Below are 20,113 nucleotides of genomic sequence, written 5' to 3'. Positions count from 1 at the left end.
AGCATTATTGCAATGTGTTTCTGATAGTTTGTCACTTATTTGTATGATTTAATACTTTAATGGGGGAGAGGGCTGTCATCGGGTTGAGTAAGGACAAATTATGCTTCGGCATGGAGCACTTACATTCCCGTCCCACGTGGGACAGGAAACACGGACACTTTGTTTCCATTCTTCCTGTTCTCTTTTCCTCATCTTAAAAAAAAAAGAAATAGAAAAATTATGGTATACTTAGGATAACCTTGTCTCTTGTGAGAAACCAGAAAATCCAAACGAACTTGCAAGGTAGTTGAACCAAAAACTGAAGGGAAAGGAGAGAGTGATTTTCCAAGATCGCTAGCAGTCTGTTTTAAAGCTAAGTTGTAACAGGAAGGAAGCTGAGATCTCAAACAGGGTTTAAAGTGAAGGATCCAATCCAGGCTCTATCCCTGCGCAGATCCTCTTGCGATGGTAATGACATGTTGAGTGGGCAGTAGTGGTTTTACTTGGAATGGAGAGAGAGAGAAACTTGCCATGATTGATGTACCATATGAGGGTCAAACCACAAAATCACTAACGTGCTGACTGCCCAGCTAAGTGAAATTGGGTTGCTTATTTTCCTAAGAATTCCAGGTTTTGTATGTATATGTATGTTTGTGGAACTACTTCATAAATTGAATACATTTTCCTTGGGTGATGGGTGTTAGTGTTAACATTACAGTCATTTTCTCTGGGTGTATGGTGGGTCACTAATCTGAATTAGAATGGTCCACTCCTCAGTGCAACGGAAGACCACCCAGGTGGTCTTCCATGGTTTGCCTTAGGTTTCCTACATTTTAGCAACAGGCTGTTCAAGGTAGCTAATGGGAGACTATGTCACCAGTCCAAGTGTTTCACAATTTGGCTTTGGATCCAAAAGACATAAATTTGAAGGCCCATTATTTTCAGAGAGTTTATAAGGCTAGAACCCCCAAGGGATTAAATATCGCTTTCCTATTTCTTACTCATTTTAACCTTTCCAAACAAATTAAAGTATATGAACACACTTGAAAGTGAGCTATAGCAGTAGCAAATACTTCAGAAAGATGCTCCCAGAAATCCTTTCTGAGTGAATCAAGGGAGAGCTGACAATTGAATAAAGAGGGTGCCAGCATATTTCTAAAGAACCATCACCACCAGCCTTGTGGCTCTCAGTGGGATTAGGGGAGAAATGTAAAGTCAGGTTTCTCAACCCAACATAGTTTAATTTTACCGGATATCTTAAAGTTCTGGTAAAGTGCAAAAGTCTTCCAAAAAAAAAAAAATCAAAATTATGTTTTACTTTCTGGGGAAAATGACTAGGCTTCAATTAAGAAATAAAAATCACTAAAACTACAATAACTTGTCTTCCCAAAAGAGGGACTTAAAATCAGACCTAAGACTCTTTTAACTTTTTCCAAAATTCTTAAGAATCCACTCTCTCCCATTCAGCTCCAAAAGCACAGTCTTTAAGAATACACTGGGCTGGATTATCCTGAAACACCATAACAACGTCTCTCAAAATAATTTAAAACAAGCACCAATATAATGAATTATAATGGAATAAAAAAGAAAGAAGTTTTTGAAAATCTAATATGTCTTAAATTGATTTTAATTTCTTTAGCGGCATGAAAAAACAGTTAATAGAGACCTTGCTATGTAGTATTTAATGAAACAAAGAAATCATCTTGACCTTTTCAATTTCCTGTTAAAACCTTTTGAATTTTGAAAAGCTTGAAAAATGCTTAATTTTTATTAGATCATCTTTCCCAACCAGGGCTCCTCATCTGAATCACAGAATACAGAATCTGAATTTAGTTAACAATTTTCTCAATTCTGTCAAGGATGGTACATACTAATACTATTCTCCAGTATAGGAGAGAAGTTAATTCATTACAGAATTCAAACAATGCATGATTTATAGGCCTTAATCCTTAATTTTCTTCAGGAGTTGGTTTCTCATTGTGCTCTCCCATGCCACTATTTTATTTTATTTATATATATTTTTTATTGAGGTATAATTGATATACAACAGTGTATGAGTTTCAGGTGTATATCATCAGTGTCCAACATTTGTACACATTGTGAAGTGATCACCACATTAAGTCTCATTAATATCAGCACCATACATAGTTATGGAATTCTTTTTTTTCTTGTAATGAGTACTTAACATTTATTCTCTTAGCAACTTCCAAATATACAGTACAACATTATTAACTATAGTTAACACGCTGTACACCCATGGTACTCTTTTAAATGCAACATGTCATTCTGATACATTGAGGACCCACTATTGTTTTATATGTACTTCTCTTTGCCTTTTATAGTAAACACTCAAGCTCCACATGAAGAATCTATGTCAGAAGAAAGGATTGAGATGCTGGGAGGGTTTTGGTTATCACCTCTCATTGTCTTCCAACTGAAAAATTTAAAAATATTAATAATATTTCATATGAACAATTTTGGGGGACCAACTTCAGGCCAAGTTCCTGTGATCCACAGTTCAATGCCAATGAAAGACCAGATAATTTAAACTCAAGCAATGGGCTTTGCCTTTTCTCTCCCATAATAAGCAAATTATGAGAACAAATGGTTCATTAGTCACTGGTTTCCTGACACTGTAGAATTCAGTCAGTCCAGTAACAAATAATTTATTATTGTTCATACTTCTAAAAATATTAATAGTCAGTTAACCACAAAAGAAAACTTCCATACTGCTGACAGATTGGATTCCAATAATGCCTGCCTTGGTTGATTAATGTCAGCTTTAGGCATTAGAGATCTTTATTGGGGATGAAAGCTAAGGAAACTGTGACTTGCAATATGTGTAACAAGAAGTCTATTGATCCTTGAACTGGGGATCCAATCAAACATGTTTCCCCAAGAACCAAATATGGAGAGGGGAAAAATTGAAGAAGGAGAAATGAAGGACAAACGAGATGGTGTTTAAAATACAGGAATATTTTCCTTTAAGGTCCTTTTGTTAATAGGTTTGTAAATAGATGAACAAAAGTGCTTTGTAGGTATCTGGGGGATGTAAATCACAAAATATTGTTAAGGAAAATTCTAACTTGACATGACATCAATTTCTTAGAACCCTAGGCTGTAGACAAGATGAAACAAAGCTACAGAGAGAGAAAAACAGAGAGAAAGAGGTATGGCAAACAATCCCCCCATGTTAAATTTGAAATAAAAGAAGGGCTATGAATCACACTTTTAAAATATCTGTAGCCAAGAAATGGAAGCAACCTAAGTGTCCATCAGTAGATGAATGGATAAAGATGTGGCACAGACACACAATGGAATATTATTCAGCCATAAGAAGAAACATGGATGGAACTAGAGGGTATTATGCTCAGTGAAATAAGCCAGGAGGAGAAAGACAAGTACCACATGATTTCACTCATCTGTGGAGTATAAGAACAAAGAAAAACTGAAGGAACAAAACAGCACCAGAATCACAGAACCCAAGAATCGACTAACAGTTACTAAAGGGAAAGGGACTGGGGAGGATAGGTGGGCAGAGAGGGATAAGGGTGGGGAAAAAGAAAGGGGGTATTACGATTAGCACATATAATGTCAGTGGGGGGTACGGGGAGGGCTGTGCAACACAGTGAAGACAAGTAGTGATTCTACAGCATCTCACTGCGCTGATGGACAGTGACTATAATGGGGTGTATGTGGGGGACTTGGTGAAGGGGGAGCCTAGTAAACATAATGTTCTTCATGTAATTGTAGATTAATGATAACAAAATTAAAAAATATATATCTGGGGAAATTATTCAAAGAAAGTGTGGGTCCTCCTTGGAAAATTAACTTCCAGAGTCAATTTGAATCAGCCAGGAAATACACAGGTTAGACTAAAATTCCATCCCTCCCCCCACCCCATGCTGACTCTTTTAGAATAACCTGTGGATTTTCCAATACAACAAATTTCATACCCTTTCCCTATTCACAAACAGGGAAATCTCAAATGCTTGGAAGATTGGTTCACTTGAGTTTATTGAAACACTGAGTCCTTCACAAAATTACCAAGCCTTCTCTTCCAATCAGTGAAATAATATGCAAGGAATCAGTAATATGCGTTCTTCCAAGTAAAATTACCTTTAGTCGCAAAAGAAGAAGTTTACAATGAAAGGAGTTAGTTAAGGAAAAGACTCCTTAATTCCAAGTGACCTCCAATTGTGTACCAGGAGTTTCTTTTATGAAGATTTGTTCTTGCCCTCCAAATGTAACTTGTATCGCTTGAAGGAATAAGATACCCAATAAATGCCACCCAGGGACCCAAGAAATGTTTGTTCAGTTGGACTTTCTATTGTAGCTACCATTATAGAGATATGAGGAAAGAACTGAGTAGAAATAAAGACTCTGGACTATTTGACTTTCTGAGACCCAATGTAAGTAACTCACTTTTTCTATTGGAGAACCATCCAGACTAAGAAAAAGTTGTGGATGACTTCACATCACTGGGAGGTCAAAAGAGAAAAGGTGTTAGAAGACAGTGAAAAGAGAGAGGTTATCCAAGGTGCAAACAAATGACAGGATGATCATTGTATAACCACGACTTCAACTGCACTCTCGTTTTACGTAGAAACACACAGTCAAAAAGTTAAGTGGACCTGAATTCAAAAATGAGTTTCATAAACTTATTTTATGTCTCATTTCATTTAAATGACTTTGGCAAAAAAAAAAAAGAAATATAATTAGATAAGAGTGCTACATCAGATGTTACCCTAAGGTCATCACTGTCTGCAATTCACAGGAACTTGGCAAACCCATTTATAACTTCAGAAAACATAAAGGAATAATATTTTAAATTAAGAATTGCTGCTATAAAAAACAGATGACAAAACTCTACCATAAAGAGTATGACTCTAATTTCTACAGTTCATCATGTAGATATTCATGCTTAGACTTCAATTAAAGTGGATTTATGTGAGAAATAGTTTTAGATTTAAAGTCATAGACCTGAAAGGGACTTTGAAGATTATGATAAATAATAACTGCATTTGATCTCATATGATTTCTTTTCTCATGAAGGCCACTTTGAAGGGATTAATATTTTAAGTAGCACAGGTGCTCAATTTATGCAAATTATTTATGCAAAGTGTTTATTTGTAGACTTCCTCATCCATCACTGCAAAAATCAAGTTATTTAAGCATAGGTCAACAGATCATGACAAAAGGGAGACGTGTTCTCTTGACCTTCAGTTTACTAGAATGTTTAGGTTGATGAAATAGGAACAACCAATAATTGATGATTTTGACATCCTTTTCAATGGAAGAACCTGGAATAAGGTTGGAAGTCCGAAGTTGCAACAGACACAGTGGAGAATGTTTAAAAAAATTATTTCTAAAACGTAATTATCAGTCTTGAAGATGGAGTCCAGATTGTAAGTGTATGATGAAGAAAACACACATATATAATAACAATGTTAAAGTTTAGTTTGCACAGTTTTGTAAATTTTGTAAAGAAAAGAATCATTAATAATTTCCTGTTTTTAAGGGGAAAAAAATCTATGACCAAAATATAATTTTTGGTATGTGGTGCTAGAGTCTTTAAAACTTTATAAGCATTCACTTAAAACCATGGAATGTTTCATTACAAATTACTAACAATAACCCCCAGGATATGAATGAAAAACAAGACTTCTTGCCTAACTTTATTTAAAGGCCATTAAATTTAAAGCTTAAAGCTTAAGTATCTGGGAGTCTTTTATTTTAGGCCTTTTAAAATGAAGAGTTCTGAATTCCCTTTCCCCTCCATCTAAGGCAGACTAGTTTGCATTAGTCATCAGTCCTCCTGCTGAGAACAGCTAGAAAAAGTGGATTAAATAGTTTAAAATATATGTTTGAAGCATCACAGGGCTTTCAAGGCAAAAAGACTTGAGGGAGCAAGGCTCTGGAGAGAAGGAACGCATGGGGAGGGTAAGTCCAAGTCAGAGTCACTTAAAGCATTTGCTGATTCTCCTGACAGGCTAAGAGACAGAAACATACAGCCAGCCAGAGCACTTGCAGGCTCATTAGCAAGGGATGTCAAAACTGGAGTCCAGAGCCCACCAAAGAGAAGCACTCTGGTGATTTTCCCAGGCTTTCTTTCATATGGACACCCTGGAAGGAAGGAGGAAGTTAGAGAAAAGTGTACACGGTACATTCTCTAAACTAGACTATGTGCTGGACTGTAAAACAAGGCTTGATGGATTTCAAAGGATAGATATCATACAGAGTATATTCTTTGTGCACAATTAGAAATCGCTAACAATAAAATAAGGAAACCTCAAATACTGAAAATTGAATGATGCAGTTTTAAAAAGTCCATGAGAAAAACAATAAATAAGGAGATAAATTAGAAAATATTTTTAATTGAATGATCATGAAAATATGGCATATCAAAGTTTGTGGACTGCATATAAAGCAGTGCTACGAGGAAGTTTTTTTCTTTTTTATTGCTTCTGGTTGCTTTACAAGTTTACATAAGAAAAGAAGAAAAGTCTAAAATCAATGACCTAAGTTTCATTTTAGGAAGCTAAAAAGAGAAGATCAAAGTAAAGCCAAAAGAAACAAAGCAAAGGATGACAATAAAGATAAGAAATAGAAAACAGGACTAGAATATCCAAAGCAATCTTGAAAAGAAGAACAAAGTTAGCAGATTTATGCTATTGAACTTCAACATTTATTATAAAGTTCTAGTGACCAACCACTGACATAATGGTTGACAAATTCATCTAGCGGCTAACTAGTCCACTCGGTAATATAACCACACTTAAATGGTCTTTTTTATTTTTAATAATGACAGCAAGGTAGTTTGATGGGGGAAAGGAATATCTTCTCAACAAATGAGAGTAAGTGAATATGCATTCGGAAAAAATGAACCTTCATTTCTTTTTTTTTTTTAACAGGACCAGCCTTTTATTACTCAAAAAAAAAAAAGCTTCATTTTAACACATAGAGGGTAACTTGCCATTTTCTCAAGTGGTGGTGATAGGAACCTGACTCAGGATTCTACCATTAGGCTTGTCCATAGCCCATGCCCTGACAGACCACCTCCAAATCCAAACAGAGTAGATGATCAGTTTACATGCACATACTGCTTTAAGCATGTTTGAGCCCATGTGAGCAAGGAGGGGAGTGTGTTCCATGATGGAACATAGGCTTTCAGGAAACACCACCATGTGACCTAAGGTCAGAGTGTCTAGGTTCCACCCACTGAGGGGGAGTGAGATGCTGAGGCAGGTCAGCTTACAGCTGTTGAAGTTTTAGACAGAAGGTGTGGCCTGATTAAATTGGTAGGTTGGAGAAAAGACTGGAGGGGGCCCAGGTGAATGCAGGGATACCAACTGTAACTTACTCAAATGAGAAAGATGAATGGTTTCAAGAGATCAGAGTTAAAAATAAACATGAGTTGGAGATAAATAGTAGGGTTCTGTTACTAGAAATAGTGTTAGGAGTTAGTTTCTGCTGTGTAACAAACCACACCAAAACTTAATGGCTTAAAACAATAAACATGTATTATTTCTCAAAAAAAGCGCTTTTTTTTTATTTAGCTTTCTGACTCTGTGCTTGTGCCTTCAATACTTTCACAGCAGTTTTCTCCTCCTCAATAAGGAAAGCACACTTGATCCTGTCATGGACACATTTAGCACACATGGAACCACCATAGGCCCTGTTTTAGACAACCTCATAAGAACTTTAGGTTTTACAGCACGAACTCCTTGAAGTCGGCCGGGGCACACACCACAAGCAGATTTTGGTGCTTTCCCAACCTTCTTGGTATAAAGATAAACAATTCTATTGCCAGGGGTGCGGGACAGCCTAGTTTTGTTAGAGGCTGTATTGTAGGACAGCCTACGACGATATGTCAAACGCCGAACCATTCTGAATGCCTCTCAACACCGACCCCGGAAGAGGATGAACCTTCATTTCTACATCATATAATATGCAAAAATAATTTAGGAAGGGTTACAGAACTAAGCACAAAAGCTAAAACCATTAGCTTTAAATGGAAAACATAGACAAAAACTTTGGTCACTTAGTGACAGACAAATATTTCTTAGGTCACAGAAAACAGTACCCACACAAAGAAATGATCAGCTACATTTCATCAAAATTAAAATGATCTGCTGGCAAAAGACCCCATAAAAATGAACAAGAAAGCCACAGAGTGAAGAGAATATTTGCACTATATTTACCAAAGAACTAACATTGCGGATTATATAAAGAATTCTGATAACCCAATAATAAAGAGACAAATACTCCACTCAAATAAATGGGCCAATGATTTAAACATACAATTAACAAAAAAAGAGAACATAAATGGCCAGTAACCAAAAGGAATAATACATCAACATGATTGAAATACATCAACACCATAGTATCAAAAACACTACAACATATCCACCAGAATGGCTAAAAACAGAGGGAATGATTTCTTAAATATTGTTGGTGAGGATGTAAAATGGTGAAATTTTTCTTTAATTCTGGAAGACTTTTATGAAAGTAAACATACATTATTCCACTCCTAGATATTTTGCTCAAGAACAATGACAATATATGTTTACCAAAAGAAGATTTGCATAAGAATGTTGATAGAAGCTATGTTTACAATAGCCAAAAACAGCTCAGGTGTCTATCAGTAGGAGAATGGATAAACAGACTGCAGTATACTCAGGCAATGAGAAATCATTAAGCAATAAAATAGGAAAGAACACTCATGAAACATAGATGAGTCTCAAAAATATGATGCTAAGTGAAAGGAGCTTTACACAAAAAGATCCTTCTAGAACAGATAAACTAATCTACGGTGGAAAAATCAGAACAGTGGTTGACTCTGGGAAAGTAGGAACAGGGATTGACTATGAGGGAATGTTCCTTGGGTTACATAAGTGTATGTATTTGTCCAAACTCCTGAATTTACTCTTATTATTTACATTTCACTATATGTAAAGTTTGCATCAGAAAATATATGAAGTCATAAGCACATTAAAATCTTCATGGTAGAAGCTATATGGTATGTATACAAGTCTACACCATAAAATTCTTTCAATTTTGCTGGATATTTGAAAAAAAATAACAAAATGTTGGGAAAAAATAAAGGCAAATCAAGTCATTTCCACACATACACGCACACTAGAATTTATCACCAACAGATTACACTAAATAAATTAGTAAAGGGAATTTTGATATGGAAAGAAAATGACCCAATTGGAAGCATAGAAATTCAGAAAGGAGAGAAGTGTAACCAAAAGGTCAATATTTAGGTAAGTCTAAAAGATTATTGACTGAGAAAACAATATATGTAGAATTAAAATATATGAAACAAGAGTATTTAAGGCAGAACTGGAGTGAGTGGAGTTAAAATGTTCTGAGACCCTTTTATATATTTGGTAACAACACCAATTTATATTGGACTAAGTCAAAGTCACGTATCATAACATCTGGGGTAAATGTTCTATTAGTTTCCTATGACTGCCATAACAAATGACCACAAACTGGGTAACCTGAACTGATGGAAATATATTCTCTCACATTGCTGGGAGCTAGAAAACCAAAATAAGGTTTTGTAAGGGTCATGTTTCCTTTTAAGACTCTAGGGGGGAATCCTTCCTTGTCTCTTCAAGCTTCCAGGGGATCCTGGAATCTCTGGTGTATCCTCCAGTCTCTGCATCCACCACTGTAAGATGTTCTTCCCTATGTCTCTCTGTGTGTTTCCTGTTTTTGTAAGGACACCAACCATTGGATTTAGGGTCCACCCTGATCCGCTATGACTTCATGTTAACTAACTTTGAAGACACTATTTTCAAATAAGGCCACATTCTGCGGTTCTGGGTGGACATGGATTTGGAGGAACACTATCCGATCCACTTGACACACTAAAAGAAAAAGAGAATACATAATGGATAAGCTAATAAAGAGGGAAAATGTAAACTACAAAACACCTGTTAATCCAAAAAAAAGAGGGGATTAAAAGAAATATTGAACAAATGAATAAATAGGAAACAAATTGTAAGAAACCAAAAGCATCAGCAATTATATCAAATGGAAATTGACTAAAACTCCAACTTGAAATACAAAGATTTTTTAGTCATTGACATGTAGAATTAAGTTACATGCAACAAGCACATTACTGGCAGAAATGCAGTCAGTGTAGTTATATGAAATATAAAAATACACAAAGCTTGAGGGTAAAAGGATGAAAAAGCATTATGTAAAAATAAATCAAAAGAAAACTTACTTCCTTACTAATATCAAATCAGCCTGTTTACAAGAAGCATTAGTAGAGATAGAGACATACAGACATACCTTAATTTATTGCACTTTGCTTCATTGTGTTTTGCAAATATTGTCTTTTTTACAAATTAAAGGTTGGTGGCAACTTTACGTTGAGCAAGTCTATTGGTGAATTTTTTGCAACAGCATCTGCTCACTTGGTGTCTCTGTATCACATTCTGGTGATTCTTGCAATATTTAAAGTCTTGCATCATTATATTTTTATGGTGATCTATGATCAGTGATCTTGGATTTTACTGTTGTAATGTTGGGGTTGTTGGGGTGCCACAAACTATGCCCATACAAGATGGCATAGTTATTCAATAAAGGTTCTGTGTGCTTTGAGTGTTCCACTGACCAACCGTTCCATCTCTCTCTCTCTCCTTGTACCTTCCCATTCATTCCCTGAGACACACAATACTGAAGTCAGACCAGTTAATAACTTTACAATGGCTTCTAAGTGCTCAAGTCGAACACTCTCACTTGAAATCAAAAATCAAAAACTATTAAGCTTTATCAATTGTATTAATTTTCTAGCCTAAAACTTAGTGAGGAAGGCACTTTGAAAGCTGAGATAAGCCAAAAGCTAGAAGACTCCTTGTGTCAAATAGCTAGCCAAGTTGTGAATGCAAAGGAAAAGTTCTTGAAGGACATTAAAAGTGCTCCTCCAGTGTGCATATGAATGATGAGAAAGTGAAACAGCCTTATTGCTGATATGGAGAAAGTTTTAGAGTTCTTTGATAGAAGATCAAACCAGCCACATCTTTTCCTTAAGCCAAAACCCATTCCAGAGCAAGACCCTAATTCTTCAGCTGTATGAGGGCTGAAAGAAGTGAGGAAGCTGCCGAAGAAAAGTTGGAAGCTGGCAGAGGTTGATTCATGAGGTTTAAGGAAAAAAGAAGCCATCCCCATAATATAAAAGTGCAGGTGCAGCAGCAGTTGCTGATGTAGAGGCTGTAGTGAGTTACCCAGAAGACCTAACTAAGAGACTTACGGAAGGTGGATACACTGAACAACTAAAAACTAGGGCTAAATATTTTGTGGGATCTCCTGCTATTGCACTATATCTGGTCCTTATTAAAATTTACATTTGGGCAGATGTACTCTAGTTAAGCCAAAAGTGTCAACATGTAAACTTGTTCTGATTAAAGAATTTTTCTATCAGAAAAATGTAGACATGATAGGCTTCTATTAGATGAAGATGTCATCTAGGACTTTCATAGTTAAAGAGAAATCAAAAGCTTCAAAAGACAGACTGACTCTTGATAAGGGGGGCTGGTGACTTTAAGTTCAAGTCAATGGTCATTTATCATTCTGAATAGCTTGAGGCTCTTAAGAATTATGCTAAAATCTATTCTTCCTGTGCTCTATAAATAGAACAACAAAGTCTGGCTGACAGCACACATGTTTTCAACATTGTTTACTGAATATTTTAAGCCTACTGTTGAGACCTATTGCTCAGAAAAGAAGATTCCTTTACAAATATTACTGCTCATTGTTTACCCCAGAGCTCTGGGGGAGCTGTATAATGAGATTAATGTGATTTTCATGCCTGCTAACACAACATCCATTCTGCAGTCCATGGATCAAGGAGTAATTTCAACTTTCAAGTCTTATTATTAAAAAAGTACATTTCATAAAGCTATAGCTATTATAGTGATTTCTCTGACAATCTGAGCAAACTAAATGGAAAACATTCAAGGAAAAGATTCACCATTATAGATGCAATTAAGAACATTTGTATTTCATTGGAAGAAGTCAAAATATCAACTTTAACAGGCATTTGGAAGAAGTTTGTTCCAACCCCCTGGATGACTCAGAGGGGTTCAAGGTTTCAGTGGAAGACTTAACTGAAGATATGGTAGAAATAGCAAGAGAACTAGACTTAGAAGAGGAGTCTGAAGATGTAACTGAACTGCTATAATCTCATGATGAAACTTTAAAGAATGAGGAGTTGTTTCTTATGGATGAGGGGAATCTACTTCTGGTGAAGATGTTGTGAAGATTGTTGAAATGATAACAAAGGATTTAGAATATTACATCCTATATTCTAGCATAGCATTCTGTGTAGCAGCAGGATATTAGAGAACTGACTCCAACTTTGAAGGAAGTTGTACTTGCGGTTAGAATACTATCAAACATATGCTACAAAAAAAAATCATCTGTAACAGTAAGAGTCATTCAGTGTGGCAAACTTAATTATTGCCTTAATTTGAAGAAACTGCTACAGCCACCCCAATCTTCAGGAAACACCACTGTGATCAGTCAGCAGCTATCAACATCAAGGCAAGACCCTCATCTATAAAATATTCTTTGAATGCAGTAAAATTAAATAAGATGTCAATATAAAAATGTAACTAGAAAATCCTTAATGTTTGGTAATTAAATAGAATTTTAAATAATCTACTATTTTAAAAAGATATCCAAATAGAAGTTAAGTAATATTTGGAAATGATGTGAATGATAATGTAACTATGACATTAAATTTGTGGGCTACAGTTAAAGTGTACTTAGAAGGAAATTAGTCTTATTGGCATATATCAGTCAATTAAAAAAATTGAAATCAATAAAGAAGGTAAAGAGAGGAAGGAAAAAATGGAAGAAAGAAGCAGAAGTTAAACTAGAAAACATTCAATAGAGAAAAATACCAAAAGGTTAGCAAATTAATACAATTGATAAAACGTTGGCAAGATTTAAGAATAAAAGAAAATACAAATAACCAATGTCAGAGATAAAAATGGTCATTATTAGATCCTACTGCCATTACAAGGAAAATAAGAAGATAAAACTTCTTTTTGCCAATAAATTTGAAAAGTTAAAGAGAATGGACAAATTCCTAGAAGAACACAACTCTGCGAAAGTATCACAAAAAAAACAGAAAATCTGTATAATTCTATATCTATTAAAGAAATTGAATCTGTAATTTAAAACTTTCCTACAAAGAAATTTTCAAGCTCCAGATGGCATCACCAGTGAATTTGTCCAAATTTTACAAAAACAGGAAATAGAAAAGGAGAGAACACACTTCCAATTCATTTTGTAAGGCCAACATAACCTTGATACAAAAACCTGAGAGGACGTTTGCAAGAGGAAAATGTGGACCAATGTTTATCATGAATATAGTTGCAAAATTTGAAAATATTAATAAAGTGAATCTTGTTACACAAAAAAGGAAAATAGGTCATGACTCAGAATTTCTATTCCAGAAGTATAAGGTTCATTTCACATATAGTCAATTTCTCCCTCATTGGGAGAGAAAATCATATGATCGTCTCTGTATGTGAATCAAATTTAATAACCATTCATGATTTATTTGAAAAAAATTTCTTAACAAACTAGAAATAGAAGGGAACTTCTGTAGTTGATATTTTTAAAATTTTGCAAAAACCCTACAGCAAATGTTAAACTTAATAGTAAAATATTTGAATTTCCACACCAGATTTAGAATAGAACATAGACACTCCCATCACTACTTCTATTCGACATTTTTCTAAATATTCTAGTTAATGTAAGAAGGCAAGAGAAAGAAATAAAAGATATAATAATTAAAAGGAAGAGATTAAACCATTATTTGTGGACAACTTGAATATAGAAAATCTAGATGTTTTTTATTTAATAAGTGAACATTGCAAGCTTGCTGGACACAGTATTCAAAAATTAATATTTTTAAATAAACTATTCCTAAATTAACAAATAGAAAATGTACTTTAATGAGAAAAAAATTAATACTTACATGTCATCAGTAAACATAAACTATTAGGAATAAATTTAACTAAAGATATTCTTAAAAACCTCCAATAGTAAAGTAAGAAAAAAATCTCAAAACATTATTGAGAGCTAGAAAAAGAATATCTAAACAAATCAATGGATGCACTCTTCATGAATCAAAAGAGCTGTGATTTTAAGGATACCAAGTGTCCCCAAGTTGAGTTACAGAATCAATGCAATCCCAACCAAAATCTCAGCAGCCTTTTGTTTCAATGAAAATTGACAAACTAATTCTTATATTCATACAGGAATGCAGTTGATGGCAATTATTGAACCAAAGTAAGCCAGACATTCTACAAGAATAATAAAGTTAAAGGATTTACACTAACACATATTAAAAATTATTGTAAGGGAATAATAATTACAACAGTGTGGTGCTGGTACAATGCAGACAAACAGACCAATGGAACAGAACAGAGAACCTGGAAGACCCACCTACATCTGGATGCCTGATTTAGGATGAAGGTGTCATTTCAGAGTGAAAGAGCCATCCAAATGGCCTATTAGATTTCCAGGTGGAAAAAAAAAATGATTCTTGATCATTACCTAACACCTAAACAAAAAAAAAAATCAATTACAATTAGCTTGCTTATCAAAATGTGAAAAGTGAAACAAGGCAGCTTCTAGAAAATAACAAAGGAGATTATTTTATAATCTCAGGAAACAAACAGAACATAAAAAGCAGTACATAAAAGAAAAGGTTAATAAGTTTAAGAACTCTAAGAACTATTCATAAGAACCACTATTTATCAAAGGTACACTTAAGAGAGTGAAAAGGCAAACCTCAGATGGCTAGAGAACATCTGTACTGTGTATACACAAAACAGAACCTGTCTAGTGTAATATGAAAAACTATAGATCTATAAGAAAAATACAGACAACCTGAATTTTAAAAAATGCACCAAGTAATGAAGGACACTAATGTGTTTTTTTTAAAAAAGCACTGAGGAAAAATAAGAATACCTCTTCACAAAAGAGGATATGTAATTTTCCAATAAATATCTGAAAAGGTTTTCAACCTCCAACATACAGGAAATGGAAAATAAAACCATGATAATAGACCACTATATTGCCATTAGAATGGCTAAAACTTTTTAAGAAATCCAAAATGTTGAAGAACATGGAGTAATTAGAATTCTTATAAACTGCTACTTGGAGTGTAAATTGTTGCAACCATATAGAAAATTCAAAGTACCTACCAATATTAAATATACATGTGAGCCAGCAATTCCATCCATAGATATATACACAAGAGAAATGCTTAAAATATGCACCAAAAATCATGTAGAAGAATGTTCTTGACAGAACTATTTGTAACCCAAAAGCTAGGAAGAAAAAAAAAAGCACCAAGCACCATCCACGGAAAAGTAGAATGGACTTCATATAATGAAATGTTTAACAACAATGAAAACCAATAAATTACCACTACACCTAACAACATGTAAGCCTTCCCCGAACAATGTTGAACAGAATTGCCAGATACAAATGGCTGCATAATGAATTATCCCACTTATAGAAACGTCTAAAAGAGGAAGCACCAACCTACGGCATTAGAAGACAGATAATGATTACTTGGCTACAGTGACTGGGAGATTTCGTGGATGATGTTCTATTTCTTCTTCTGAGTGGTGCTTACACAGTATGGTCCCTTTGTGAAAATTCACAAACTGCATACAGTGAGTTGTGTACTTTTCTCAGTGTATTCCATGCTTCAAAAACAGTTTACTTAAGAAATAAAAATTACACTATAAACAATGTATTTTTTAATAATTTTCTACCACTTTCCAAATCATTAGACTGCTTGGAGATAAATAGACTTTTTTTCTTTTATTTGTTATTTAAAAAGCTGCTTTTAGTCTTAAAGCAAATATATCTTCCTAGAAATTCATTTATTTATTTATTAAGATATCACTGATATAAGCAGATTTCACATGAAAAACATTCTGGTTATTACATTCACACATATTATCAAGTCCCCCCAATACCCCATTGAAGTCACTGTCCATTAGCATAATAAGATGCCCTATATTCACCACTTGTCTTCTCTGTGCTACACTGTCTTCCCCATGACTCCCCCACACACCATGTGTACCAATCATAATACTCCTCAATCCCCTTCTCCCTCCCTCCCCACCTACCCTCCACCACCCTTCCCCTTTGGTAACCGCTAGTCCCTTCTTGGAGTCTGTGAGTCTGCTGCTGTTTTGTTCCTTCAGTTTTTCTTCGTTGTTGTACTCCTCAAATGAAGGAAATCATTTGGTACTTGTCTTCTCTGTCTGGCTTATTTCACTGAGCATAATACCCTCTAGCTCCATCCATGTTGTTGCAAATGGTAAGATTTGTTTTCTTCTTATGGCTGAATAATATTCCATTGTGTGTATGTACCACATCTTCTTTATCCATTCATCTACTGATGGACACTTAGGTTGCTTCCACATCTTAGCTATTGTAAATAGTGCTGCAATAAACATAGGGGTGCATATGTCTTTGTCAAACTTGGCTACCACATTTTTAGGGTAAATTCCTAGAAGTGAAATTCCTGGGTCAAATGGTATTCCTATTTTTAGTTTCTTGAGGAAGCACCATACTACTTTTCACAATGGTTGTACTAATTTATATTCCCGCCTGCAGTGTAGGAGGGGTCCCCTTTCTCCACATTCTCACCAGCATTTTTGTTGCTTGTCTTTTGGATGTTGGCCATCCTAACTCGTGTGAGGTGATATCTCATTGTGGTTTTAATTTGCATTTCCCTGCTAGTTAGTGATGAGGAGCATCTTTTCATGTGCCTGTTGGCCATATGAATTTCTTCTTTGGAGAAGTGTCTGTTCATATCCTCTACCCATTCTTTAATTGGGTTATTTGCTATTTGGGTTGAGGTATGTAAGTTCTGTACATATTTTGGCTGTTAACCCCTTGCCTCTTCCTTGAGATTTGAAAATGAAAGTTAACAGCATTTGCACAGTGATTGAGGAATCACTTAGTCCAATTAAAAATGAAATGCAGTCTTCTCATTTGGTTTCAATTTTCTGTCTTGAATTAATATAACTGCCATGGTTCATCCCTTGTTAGCTATTCACTAATCTCCCAATTCTGTTTCGGCAGCCCACTTAGACATTAGTTTTTCTAGTTGAAGCTTACACCCTGTCCTATCCTGTGTAGACTAAGCCCATTGACTCTATCTGAAATCCTTGAAAAGGACTGTTGGAAGGTAATGACAGTTTCCCTTGTTTTATTTGTAATTCTTTCTTGGTGAATAACAGTCTAGTGATGAGCAGGAATGGTTGGTTTTTAAAAAAATCTCAGATTTGGGTGAGTCCACTATCAAAGTCTAAATACACCTGATTAATGTTTAAAATGCATTGTATTGTAATAAAAAATATGCCCTGTATAATTATTCTCTAGAACTATAGTTCTCAAATATTTTAGTCTCAGAACCTCTTCACACTCTTAAAAACTATAGAGGACCCCAAGTAGCTTTGGTCTATATGGCTTATAGCTATCAGTATTTACCATACTGGAAATTGAGAAATTTTAAATATACGTATATATTATTTTAAAAATAGCAATAGTATACTCATTACATCTTGACATATACAACACATTTTAATGGAAAATAATTATGTTTTTTCAAAACAAAAAAATAAGTGAAAAAAATAGCTTTGTTTCACATTTTCACAAATCTCTTCAATGTCTGACTCAATAGAAGACAGCTGGATTTTCATGTCTGATTCTGCATTCAATCTGTTAAGATGTAATATGTCAAGAAGCTTTTGGAAAACTTCATCATATTCACATGAGAGATTAAGAGTGAAAAAGGCACATAACACCATATATTATTATGAAAATAGATTTGGCCTCAAGGACCTTGAAAGGATCTCGAAAACTTCCAGGGATCCCCAGATAACTTAATCTAGGAAATTCTTAAGATATTTTTCTGTCTACTATGTTTTGTCTCTGTTTGTAAATGTTCCATGTGCTCTTAAAAAAAGGTGTTTGTAGGAAAGTATACCTGTAACATAACCAATGTAAGTAATATCAATTATTTAAGTACAATATTAAATCTATGAATACTTTCATATAATATAAATATAAATCAAGGATCAACAAACTATGGTTTGTTTTTGTATAGCCCTTGAGCTTATTATGGCTTTTCTATATTTAAAGGATTGTTAGCACACACACACACACACACACACACACACACACACACACACACATGCACACACACACGCACACTGAATATGCAACAGAGACTGTATGTGGTATGCAAAGCCTAAAATATTTATCTGGCTCTTCACAGAAAAAGTTTGCCCATACCTAAGTAAACAAACCACCAATTGTATTACTCATATTAGATACAACATACTTATTTTTCTTTTACTCCTGAACTAATCAAGTTTGCTAAAAGCCTCTCAGTAGGGATATTAATTTATGGCATTTTTAAAAATTTTGAATTTCAGATATTCCGGGAAGTGGAGTTTTTAACACTCGATTTATTCTTGAATCTTATTTGTCAAATTTTAACATTGCCACTTAATGATTTTATATTTCTTGGTTACTTTTAATGTGTCTCCTGTGAAATATATGTTGGATTGTGTATTTTTGATACAGTCTGAGAGCATTTGACTTTAAATAAATTATATGATTCATTTACATCGTTGTGTAAGTAATATTTGTTCTTTGTTAGCATCTCATCTTTTTCTTTTTTTAATTTACTTTCCAATTATGACCAACTGCAATGCATATACTCTTTGATCTTCTTAATCCTCTACTGATTCATAAGGCATATGGTCCATTGTAATACAATTTAGTGGTTACTATTACCCATGCAAATAGTTGAAGCAACAATGTGAAGAATGAAACTACCTACTCAAGAAACCCAAGTAAATGAGAAATAAAGATGGCAATAGCTCCCACTTACTGCATCAGGGTCTGTGCAAAGTATTTGCATATATCATCTCATATAATGCTCACAATAGTCCTATGAGCAGATTCTTTGTATGAATGAGAGCTCACAAGGCTTAAACAAATTGTCCCCAGTCACTTCCAGTGAGTGGCAGGCATGGAAGTCAAACTGCCATCCAGCTGCCTCTGCAGTCCTATCATTAACCACAATATTATACTTTGGGTTCTTGCAAAGCTGAGCAGCCAGGAGCCAGGGAACAGATTTCCCTTGCTGCAATCTTTTCTTTCATTTTTCCCATGCGAGAAGGGTCTGTGGTGGATAGTGTCTGCAAGATCCATTGCACACATGGAAGCACTGTGGATTCGTTAGAGTGTTAAGGCACAAAAGTGCCAAGAGAAGTTAAGAAAAAACTTTCAGATTTTAGTCTGATGGCCAGAAAAGATGGTCATACTGAGCTCTGAGCTCCCAACTCATAATTGTCTTTTAAACTCCATATTCAAGCTACATGCCCATTTGATGCCAGCCACCTTACTGGCCCATTTTAAGAGGGAATTATTGGCCCTCTTACAACCAAATTATTCAAATTTGTAGTGTCTACCTATGTCCAATGTCTTGTTTTTTAGTTTTTTATTTGTTTTATGGTGTACGGTTTTCCTGTCTTTTTCTTTTAGACTATAATCTCTTCAGCACTCAGATCAGCCTTTAAAAAAAAATTCTCACAGCATTCTAATTCACATGGAACTAAATAGTTAATAAGTGTTCTTGTGTGACTACTCCTTTTAATTTTTAAATAATAAGAAATGCTGTTAACATATAGTTTGAATATTTGTCACAAAGTCAACCCAAAAAAGTGAAGGTACAAATTATGTTATTTATATTCTTTGTCATCCACTTGAATCACACATAACTTTTTCAGCAGCCTACACTCAGCGTTGATCGATCCATGGGGATCCTTTAGTATAAAGGCTGGAGGAAGAGGCACCTGAGAGGAGCTGACTCACCAGCTACCTCCCAGCAGTAGGCTGGGTGAACCAGCAGGGGTAGAATAGAAGGCCTTGGCCCCCCAGCAGGAGGAGACGCAGGACTCCTGATTGCCTGATTCATCTGAGAAATTTGCTCCTGGTCCAATGTCCAGGCTGCCTTGTCTCTTGCATTGACACAACAATGGGGCCTTCTGGC

The 20,113-nt window shown here is 34.9% G+C and overlaps 1 pseudogene; it reads right to left on the bottom strand.

Moving 5' to 3' along the window:
* Nucleotides 1–7,500: 7,500 nt before the first annotated feature.
* LOC108392359 (large ribosomal subunit protein eL34-like) lies at nucleotides 7,501–7,897 on the bottom strand (annotated as a pseudogene).
* Between the last annotated feature and the right edge of the window lie 12,216 nt (nucleotides 7,898–20,113).

This window comes from Manis javanica, chromosome 6, assembly GCF_040802235.1.
Source record: "Manis javanica isolate MJ-LG chromosome 6, MJ_LKY, whole genome shotgun sequence".
NCBI classification, from domain to species: domain Eukaryota; kingdom Metazoa; phylum Chordata; class Mammalia; order Pholidota; family Manidae; genus Manis; species Manis javanica.
Note: the sequence above shows the minus strand (reverse complement) of the source record. Positions and strands in the feature narration are given on the sequence as shown.